A 10382-nucleotide genomic window follows, 5' to 3' on the forward strand; every position below is an offset into this window, starting at 1 on the left:
GAGCCTTTGTGGACCTGAAGCATTGGTTCACTACAGCCCTCATCCATCTGGACCCGTCCCATCAGTTTGTGGTTGAGGTCGATGCTTCTGACGTTGGAGTGGAGGCTAACCTGTCCAAGAGATCTGTCCCGGACCAAAAGCTCCATCCCTGTGCCTTTCTGTCCTATCGTCTCAACTCTGCAGAAAGAATCTACAACGTGGGTAACAGAGAACTCCTGGTGGTCAAGATGACACTGGAGGAGTGGAGACACTGGCTGGAGGGAGCAGAACATCCGTTTTTGGTTTGGACCGACCACAAGAATTTGTAACATCTCCATACAGCCAAGTGCCTTATCTCCAGGCAGGCCCGGTGGGCTCTGTTATTCACCAGGTTCAACTTCACCATTTCCTATCGCCCAGGGTCCAATAATGTTAAACCTGATACCCTTTCTCGCCTGTACAGTCCCGCTGAGACTACCTCATGCCTTGCGGCTGCTGTGAGCTTGGGTATTGAGACCCTGGTCCGCAAGGCACAACATTCCCAGCCTTCCCCTGGAGGGGGCCTGGCTTAACGAGTGTTCGTCCCTAATTCATTCCGGTTCCGGGTCCTGGAATGGGCTCATTCCTCCTAGCCTACCTGTCATCCGGGTGTCCGTCGAACCCTGGCCTTCCTCTGACAACATTTCTGGTGGCCCACAATGGTTCCTGACGCCTCTGCCTTCGTCGCCGCATGCACCGTTTGTGCTCAGAATAAGACTCCGCGGCAAGCCCCTTCCCGGTCTCCTTCAGCCACAACCTGTCCCTGGTCCCATATCCCCCTGGACCTTTTCACTGGGCACCCTCCATCTGATGGCAACACCGTCCTTCTGATGGTAGTGGATCGGTTTTCCAAGGCCACCCATTTCATCCTTCTCCCCAAACTACCCTCTGCCAAAAAGACGACCCAGCTCATGGCGCAACACATCTTCAGGATCCACGGACTCCCGGTGGACTTAGTCTCAGACCGGGGTCCTCAGTTGTCCTCTCAGTTCTGGAAGGTGTTCTGCACCCTTATTGGGTTGTCGGCCAGCCTGTCCTCTGGATTCCATCCCCAATCCACCGGCCAGTTGGGGAGAGCAAACCAAGACCTGGAAACAATCTTAAGATGCCTCGTCTCGACCAACCCCACTACCTGGAGCCGACAACTGGTCTGGGTGGAGTATGCCCGGGAAACACTCTTCCCTTTTTGGCCACTGTACTCTCCCCTTTCGGGTGCTCCCTGGGGTATCAGCCTCCGCTCTTCCCAGAATAAGAGCAGGAAGTCAACATATCCTCGGCCCAGATGTTCATCCACCACTGTCAGCGTACCTGGAGAAGAGCCTGGGCGGCGCTTCTCAAGACCAACTCCAGGTCTCATTGACAAGAGGACCACCTCCGGACTCCAGCTCCTTGCTATCGCATTGGGCGGAGGCTATCCACACGGGACCTGCTCCTTCGGGTGGAGTCCTGCAAAACTTTCCCCCAGTTTCATTGGCCCTTTCCCCATCTTTAGAGTCCTTAGTTCCATTGCTGTTCATCTTTTTTTTCATCCTCTATATTCACCCTCTGCCCAGTGTCATTGAAGGCCATCCAGCATACACGGTGAGACGGCTGCTGAATGTTTTACCGCGGGGCAGGGGTTTCCAGTACTTGGTTGACTGGGAGGGTTATGGCCCGGAGGAGAGGTGCTGGGTCCCCGCTAGAGACTACCTGGACCCAGCCCTCATCGCCGACTTCCACCGCCGGCACCCAGGTTAACCAGGTATGCGCCCTGGTAGGATGCCAGGTGGCGCCCCTGGGGGGGGTGGGGGTACTGTCACACCCTGGTCTGTTTCACATGTCCTTGTGCTTGTCTCCACCCCCTCCAGGTGTCACCCATATTTTGCCATTATCCCCTGGGTATATATACCTGTGTTTTGTGTCTGTCTGTGCCAGTTTGTCTTGTTTTGTCAAGTCAACCAACCTGTTTTTTGCTAGTCCTCTTGGTTTTGACCCTTGCAGAGTTGCAAAGAAAAAGACATATCTCAGACTGGCCAATACAAAGAAAAGATTAAGATGGGCAAAAGAACACAGACACTGGACAGAGGAACTCTGAAGGCCAGAATCCAGAGTCGTCTCTTCACTGTTGACGTTGAGGCTGGTATTTTGAAGGTACAATTTAATGAAGCTGCCAGTTGAGGACTTGTGAGGTGTCTATTTCTCAAACTAGACACTCTAATGTACTTGTAATCTTGCTCAGTTGTGCACCGGGGCCGGTCACTCCTCTTTCTATTTTGGTTAGAGCCGGTTTGTGCTGTTCTGTGAAGGGAGTAGTACACAGTGTTGAACGAGATTTTCAGTTTCTTGGCAATTTCTCGCGTGGAATAGCCTTCATTTCTCAGAACAAGAATAGACTGATGAGTTTCAGAAGAAAGTTCTTTGTTTCTGGCCATTTTCAGCCAGTAATCGAACACACAAATGCTAATGCTCCAGATACTCAACCAGTCTAAAGAAGATCAGTTTTACTGCTTCTTTAATCAGAACAAAAGTTTTCAGCTCTGCTAACATGATTGCAAAATGGTTTTCTAATGATCAATTATCCTTTTAAAATGATAAACTTGGATTAGCTAACACAACGTGCCATTGGAACACAGGGGTGATGGTTGCTGATAAAGGGCCTCTGTACACCTATGTAGATATTCCATTAAAAAAATCTGTCATTTCCAGCTACAATAGTCTTTTACAACATTAACGATGTCTACACTGTATTTCTGATCAATTTTATGTTCAATTTTTATTTCTAAGTGACCCCAAACTTTTGAACGGTAGTGTATATAAACTCAGCAGGACCCTGTCATTCAAAGATAATTAGTAAAATTCCAAATAACACAGGTCTTCATTGTAAAAGGTTTAAACACTGTTTCCCATGCTTGTTCAATGAACCATAAACAATTAATGAACATCCACCTGTGGGACAGTCGTTAAGACACTAACAGCTTACAGACAGTTGGCAATTTAGGTCACAGTTATGAAAACTTAGGACACTAGAGGCCTTCCTACCAAAAGAAAGATGCCCAGGATCCCTGCTCATCTGCGTGAACATGCCTTAGGCATGCTGCAAGGAGGAATGAGGACTGCAGATGTGTACTGTGAGACGCCTAAGACAGCGCTACAGGGACACAGGATGGACAGCTGATCATCCTCGCAGTGGCAGACCACGTGTAACAACACCTGCACGGGATCAGTACATCCGAAAATCACACCTGCGGGACAGCTACCGGATGGCAACAACAACTGCCCGAGTTACACCAGGAAAGCACAATCCCTCCATCAGTGCTCAGACTGACTGCAATAGGCTGAGAGAGGCTGGACTGAGGGCTTGTAGGCCTGTTGTAAGGCAGGTCCTCACCAGACATCACCAGCTACAACGTCGCCTATGGGCACCATCCCAGCGTCGCTGGACCAGACAGGACCGGCGAAAAGTGCTCAAAACGGATGAGTTGCAGTTTTGTTTCACCAGGGGTGATGGTCAGATTCGCTTTTATCATTGAAGGAATGAGCGTTACACCGAGGCCTGTACTCTGGAGTGGGATCGTTTTGGAGGTAGAGGGTCCGTCATGGACTGGGGCGGTGTGTCACAGCATCATCGGATTGAGCTTGTTGTTATTGCAGGCAATCTCAACGGTGTGCATTACAGGGAAGACATCCTCCTCCCTCATATTGGTACCCTACCTGCAGGCTCATCCTGACATAACCCTCCAGCATGACAATGCTACCAGCCATACTGCTCATTCTGTGCGTGATTCCCTACAAGTCAGGAATGTCAGTGTTCTGCCATGGCCAGCGAAGAGCCCGGATCTCAATCCCATTGAACATGTCTGGGTCCTGTTGGATCAGAGGGTGAGGGCTAGGGACATTCCTCCCAGAAATATCCGGGAACTTGTAGGTGCCTTGGTGGAAGAGCGGAATAACATCTCACAGCAAGAACTGGCAAATCTGGTGCAGTCCATGAGGAGGAGATGCACTGCCGTACTTAATGCAGCTGGTGACCACACCAGACACTGGCTGTTACTTTGATTTTGACCCCACCCCCCCTTTGTTCAGGGACACATCATTCCATTTACGTTAGTCACATCTATGGAACTTGTTCAGTTTATGTCTCAGTTGTTGAATCTTGTTATGTTCATACAAATATTTACACATGTTAAGTTTGCTGAAAATAAACGCAGTTGACAATAGGAGGACGTTTCTTTTTTGCTGAGTTATTTACATCACTGATAAATGAGGTGGTAAGGAATATAACTAAAGCAGAGTGATCAATGAAGCAAAAGGAAATGGCAAAGTGATTTGGGAAAATCTCAACAAACTAAAAGGGAGAGGAGCTGAAAAGTCCAAAAAACATCCTGAATTAAAAGGTTCATGGGATCCTAATTCAAGATTAATTTTCATATCCACCACCTTCAACAATTGTTTTGTTGACTCTGTCAGGGAACTGGCTCAAAGATTTTCAACCAAGACCACAGTTCTCACTCCCATGGATAATAATAAACTCAGAATTCCTGAAATTCCTGAATTTCCTCAGCATCAGCAGTGCACATTATTATTAGTTTCTTCAGGATCTCTAGAACAAAATATAGTTGAAGTCAGAAGTTTACATACACCTTAGCCAAATACATTTAAACTCAGTTTTTCACAATTCCTGACATTTAATCACAGTAAAAATTCCCTGTCTTAGGTCAGTTAGGATCACCACTTTATTTTAAGAATGTTAAATGTCAGAATAATAGTAGAGTAAATGATTTTTTTCAGCTTTTATTTCTTTCATCACATTCCCAGTGGCTCAGAAGTTTATATACACTTAATTTTTTGTAGCATTGCCTTTAAATTGTTTAACTTGGGTCAAAAGTTTCGGGTAGCCTTCCATAAGCTTCCCACAATAAGTTGGGTGAATTTTGGCCCATTCCTCCTGACAGAGCTGGTGTAACTGAGTCAGGTTTGTAGGCCTCCTTGCTCGCACATGCTTTTTCAGTTCTGCCCACAAATGTATATAGGATAGAGGTCAGGGACTCATTTTACTGTGGATATAGATACTTTTGTACCTGTTTCCTCCAGCATCTTCACAAGGTCCTTTGCTGTTGTTCTGGGATTGATTTGCACTTTTCACACCAAAGTATGTTCATCACTAGGAGACAGAACGCGTCTCCTTCTTGAGCAGTATGACGGCTGCGTGGTCCCATGGTGTTTATACTTGCTTACTATTGTTTGTACAGATGAACGTGGTACCTTCAGGCGTTTGGAAACAGCTCCCAAGGATGAACCAGACTTGTGAAGGTCTAAAATGTTTTTCTGAGGTCTTGGCTAATTTCTTTAGATTTTCCCATGATGTATAACAAAGAGGCACTGAGTTTGAAGGTAGGCCTTGAAATAAATCCAATGGTACACCTCCAATTGACTCAAATTATGTAAATTAGCCTATCAAAAGCTTCTAAAGCCATGACATTATTTTTTGGAATTTTCCAAGCAGTTTAAAGGCACAGTCAACTTAGTGTATGTAAACTTCTGACCCACTGGAATTGTGATACAGTGAATTATAAGTGAAATAATCTGTCTTTAAACAATTGTTGGAAAAACTCCTTGTGTCATGCACAAAACCGACTTGCCAAGACTATAGGTTGTTAACAAGAAATTTGTGGAGTAGTAACCTAAGTGTATGTAAACTTCCGACTTCAACTGTATGTATTTGGTTTAGACACTGTATTCCTGAAGAAACACAAATATTGTCTGATAGCCCCTATTGTACATCTAGTTCATCTGTCAATCAAATATGGGTTCTTCCCCAAAGCTTGGAAGTCTGCTGCAGTGATACCTGTTTTAAAATCTGGTGACCCAACACTGGTGGAAAATAACTGACCAATAAGCATTCTTCCAGTGCTATCAAAAGTAGCTGAAAGATGTGTGGCTGATCATCTGACTGATCACCTGAATCAAGAAAACTCCATACATTAAATGCAATTTGGATTCAGAACTAACCATTCTACCGAAACAGCCAAATGTTATTTTCTGGAGTGCATTACATCTAAAACTGGACATAGGTGGTGAAGTCGGTGCAGTCTTGTTGGATCTTAAAAAGGCATTTGATACTGTGAATCATAAGGTCCTCCTATCCAAACTATCCTGCCTTAATGTGTCCACAGAAGTTATTAATTTGATGTATTCCTATCTGACAAACAGAAGTCAAAGGGTTCGTCTGGGGGACACTCAGTCAGACTCTCTTTACAATAACATTGGGGTCCCACAAGGGTCAATATTAGGGCCCCTTCTGTTTACCATCTATATTAATGATCTCCAACTTGCTTGCCCACAAGTTAACATGCATATGTATGCAGACGATACAGTCCAGTTTGTACACTCAAAAAATAGACAAGTTAACTGAAGCTATGGTAGACGCTTTTAAATGGATAACTGATTCTTGCCTGCATTTAAATATCGACAAGACTGTTTGTATGTACTTCTCTAAGTACGAGCTGTTCTTGTTAATGGGGAAAATCGGAAAGTTGTCTAACTTCAGGTATCTCGACGTCATTTTGGACTCCAACTTGACATTTAAGAAACATGTGAAGAAGGTGGTTAAACACGGTCAAGTTTGGATTATCCAACTTTAGATGACCTTCCTCTGGAGGCCACCAGACTATATATGCATGCTCTGATCTTCTCACATCTGAGATATTGCCTCACATGCTCATCACAAGCAAGAGCGACTATTCAATTGAATCACTCTACAAACAAACACAAGATTTTTGATAACAAACCAAACAGTTACCACCATTGTCACCACTCACAAACATAATTTATTCAGTAGGTTTAAGTAGTATGTAGATGCAAACCTTGTCTTTAAGATCCTGCATTGTCTCCACCCCTATGCCTGTAGTATTTACTGCCTATGCACACTAGGTAAGACCTGGGCGGACCACCCCCTGTGTTTTGGTTAGTGCACCAGGCGGTGCTAAGTTAGGTAAGTAGTGGGTAGGCAGGTAAGGTAGGAGAGGGTAGGTTAGGTAAGTAGTGGGTAGTCAGGTTAGATAGGAGAGGGTAGGTTAGGTAAGTAGTGGGTAGTCAGGTTAGATAGGAGAGGGGGCTTTAACATTTACTTTCTTTGTTTTGGTTCCATCCAGCCCCTTTTCCCCATATTACCGTATGAAGGAATAAATAAATTCCCAGTAAACGGTATATTCTCTGCCTTTGTCATCCTTACCCGCACCTACAGTCCCATACCTCTTTCACTCCACGGGGAGTTGTTGTAGCAGGGTGTTGCATACCCTCTGCAAGAGGCGTACGTAACTCCCTTGGACTTGAGAAGCTGCACTGCTTATTGTACTTTTAAATTGAAAACATGACTCAAATCTATTTAAAACTGTACACTATTTATCTGTGGTTCCTCATATGTAAGGCGACAGTTGAAGATAGTGTTTTTTTTATTACGAATAAGTTGTTATGGTTAGAATTATATAATATAGGATGTAATGTATTTTGTATTGTTTTAGTGAGCATTTGTATAGTGGCGGTGTAAAGGCCCTTACCTGCCAAGGGACTACGGGTGCAAATGATCTTTTGGCTAGCCCCTGCACATTTACATGAATGTTGCATTATTGTAATATTGATGTTGATTCATGTGCATTGTTACCCTATAAATAAATACATCAAATATATAGGGTTCACAGCATTAAAATCAGAAAGGGAATTAACGAGTAGCTCCTGAAAACAGTTTGGGCTAAAAGCATTGAAGTGGTACCACCAACATAGCCACCAACATAGCCTCATAAATACCAGACTGAAAGGGTTTAATGTAAGCTTGCAGGATCAGGTGGCTTTGCGAGGCTACCACCAACATTCAACCATCTATCTGTAAGCCAGTAGTCAGTGACCTGCTGGTGGCAATAAAAGATAAATGTTCATGATCTGAAAATGACAATCGACCATTAAAGTATTCTTCTTCTGACCTTTCGGTCACCAACAACATTTCCTCACAGAAAGATACAATTTAGAACTGGATTGCTGTTACACTGTGATTTGTGCAACCTGTGTAACATCATGTGACCTGTTTGAATCCTCTAGTGTTCCACCTCTCCATCACGTTTATGTTAATATGTAAATTAATCTTCATATATGGCTGTATAAAAGTCTTCCTAAAGCTCAGAGAGTGCTAGAACAGAACCAGTGGACACTGATGCTTGTCAGTCAGCTGTGTAGGACAGGGACACTTTAGGGTTGGACTGCATATTTAAAAATGTAGTCGCTAGAATTCAACTAACTGTTTTTCTAACCTCTATCGTATTCAATATTTCTGTTTAAGTTTTGAACTTGAGGCTGAAAATCTTTGAACTATATTGAAGGTGAGACTGACTTAAATCAAATAATTGTATTTTCTTGAAGATGTTATGTGTGAATTAAATTGAAAGGTAGAGGTTTTGTTTGAAACTTTAAATCACCTTTCTCTCTCTGTGTCGCTCTCTCTCACTTTCTCTATTTCTCCTCTCTCTCCCCCTCTCTCTCTAAGGCTCACATGTTGGCAGTGTTACTTCTGGCTGTTGTAGCAGTCCACTCTGCCCCTCGATGTGATATCAACCTGGATGCAGACTAATGAATGAAGTCTACAACATCTCGCAAGCAAGTGGCGTCTACCCCATCTACCCCTTTTTGACACCTGTTCAAGTGTACTGTGACATGAACACGGATGGAGGCAAGTGGACTGTGAGTATCATAGTACTATGTTGGGCTCTTATTAACATTTCTTACAGACCATGTGAACAGTTGCTAAACATCTCTGTCTGTCTGTCTATCTCACTCTCTCTCAGGTAATCCAGAGGAGGATAGATGGATCTCTGAACTTCTACAGACCCTGGAACCAGTACAAAGTTGGTTTTGGAAACCCAGAGGGAGAATACTGGCTAGGTGAGAATTTACTTTAGCAAAAAAAATAAGAAAAGAATCCCCCAAAATAAGATGAAACAAGTAGAGTATACAAATGATAACTTTGTATACTGTAATCTGCAATCTGATCTAGCGTTGTCTCTTCAGGACTGGAGAACATCCACCTTCTCACTAAGAGGAGGAAGTATGAGCTGAGGGTAGACATGGAGGACTTTGAAGGAAACCGTGTGTTTGCCATGTACTCTTCCTTCTTTTTGGACTCTTGAGGGAGACGGATACAAGCTACATGTCACTGGATTCACCAACGGAGGAGCAGGTGAGTGTTTTTGCCTTGTCGGTGATACCATTTTCAAAGAGGAATACAAGTCATTCACACAATGTGCTCTGGCTTCACAGCTGTCTGAGAACAAATGCTGTGTTTTTGTCCTATAAATGTCAGAGCACTTTAAAGGGTAATTTTCCTGAAAAAATATGTGTGCTTACTTCAGTTGTCACTCATCCTTAAATTGTCAACTTGTCAACTTCACATTCATCATCTCCAGCACCACCCCAACATCAAAGTGTGAAAACAGCACTTTACTATATGTTGTAGTCAAAAGGATAGAGGAAAATAGGCTATGTTTTCGAATATGTCATTGGAAAAACGTTTAACATCATCTGGTGTGTATCATGTGATTTTCACCAACTATGAGTTGGTAAATGTTACTTTACTAACCTTTGCCTGCTCAGAGTTGGTTAAAAATCACATGATGTTAACCAGATGATCATCCAGAAACACTTTTGACATCATACATGTATGTTGGTGTTGGGGTGGTGCTGGAAATTATGAATATGAGGTTGAAAAGTGGTGAAATTTCCTATAAGTATTTTGTATGCAATTGGAAATGTATGGAAGGTTAAATTGTTAGAGGCCAGTGTTGGAAAATGTAGGAGAATGTAATAGTAGTAGTAACTGTGTTGGAAAATGTAGGAGAATGTAATAGTAGTAGTGACTGAGTTGGAAAATGTAGGAGAATGTAATAGTAGTAGCGACTGAGTTGGAAAATGTAGGAGAATGTAATAGTAGCAGTGACTGAGTTGGAAAATGTAGGAGAATGTAATAGTAGTAGTGACTGAGTTAGAAAATGTAGGAGAATGTAATAGTAGTAGTGACTGTGTTGGAAAATGTAGGAGAATGTAATAGTAGTAGTGACTGTGTTGGAAAATGTAGGAGAATGTAATAGTAGTAGTGACTGAGTTGGAACTAGTGGTGGGCCTGTTGGATAAAAATGTAGTGGATGTTGTAATAGTAGTAGTAGTAGTAGTAGTGACTGTAGTTGGAAAATAGTAGTAGAATGTAATAGTAGTAGTGAGCCCTGAGTTAGGAAAATGTAGGAGAATGTAATAGTAGTAGTGACTGAGTTGGAAAATGTAGGAGAATGTAGTAGTAGTAGTAGTAGAGTTGGAAAAGTGTAGTAGAGTAAGTAGTAGTAGTAGTA

General features: G+C 43.2%; 1 pseudogene; it reads left to right on the top strand.

Moving 5' to 3' along the window:
* The first annotated feature begins 677 nt into the window (after positions 1 to 677).
* The window catches only part of LOC112220557, an 11661-nt pseudogene continuing 1956 nt past the window's right edge, over positions 678 to 10382 (top strand).

Source organism: Oncorhynchus tshawytscha, linkage group LG21 (genome assembly GCF_018296145.1).
Source record: "Oncorhynchus tshawytscha isolate Ot180627B linkage group LG21, Otsh_v2.0, whole genome shotgun sequence".
Taxonomy (NCBI): Eukaryota; Metazoa; Chordata; class Actinopteri; order Salmoniformes; family Salmonidae; genus Oncorhynchus; species Oncorhynchus tshawytscha.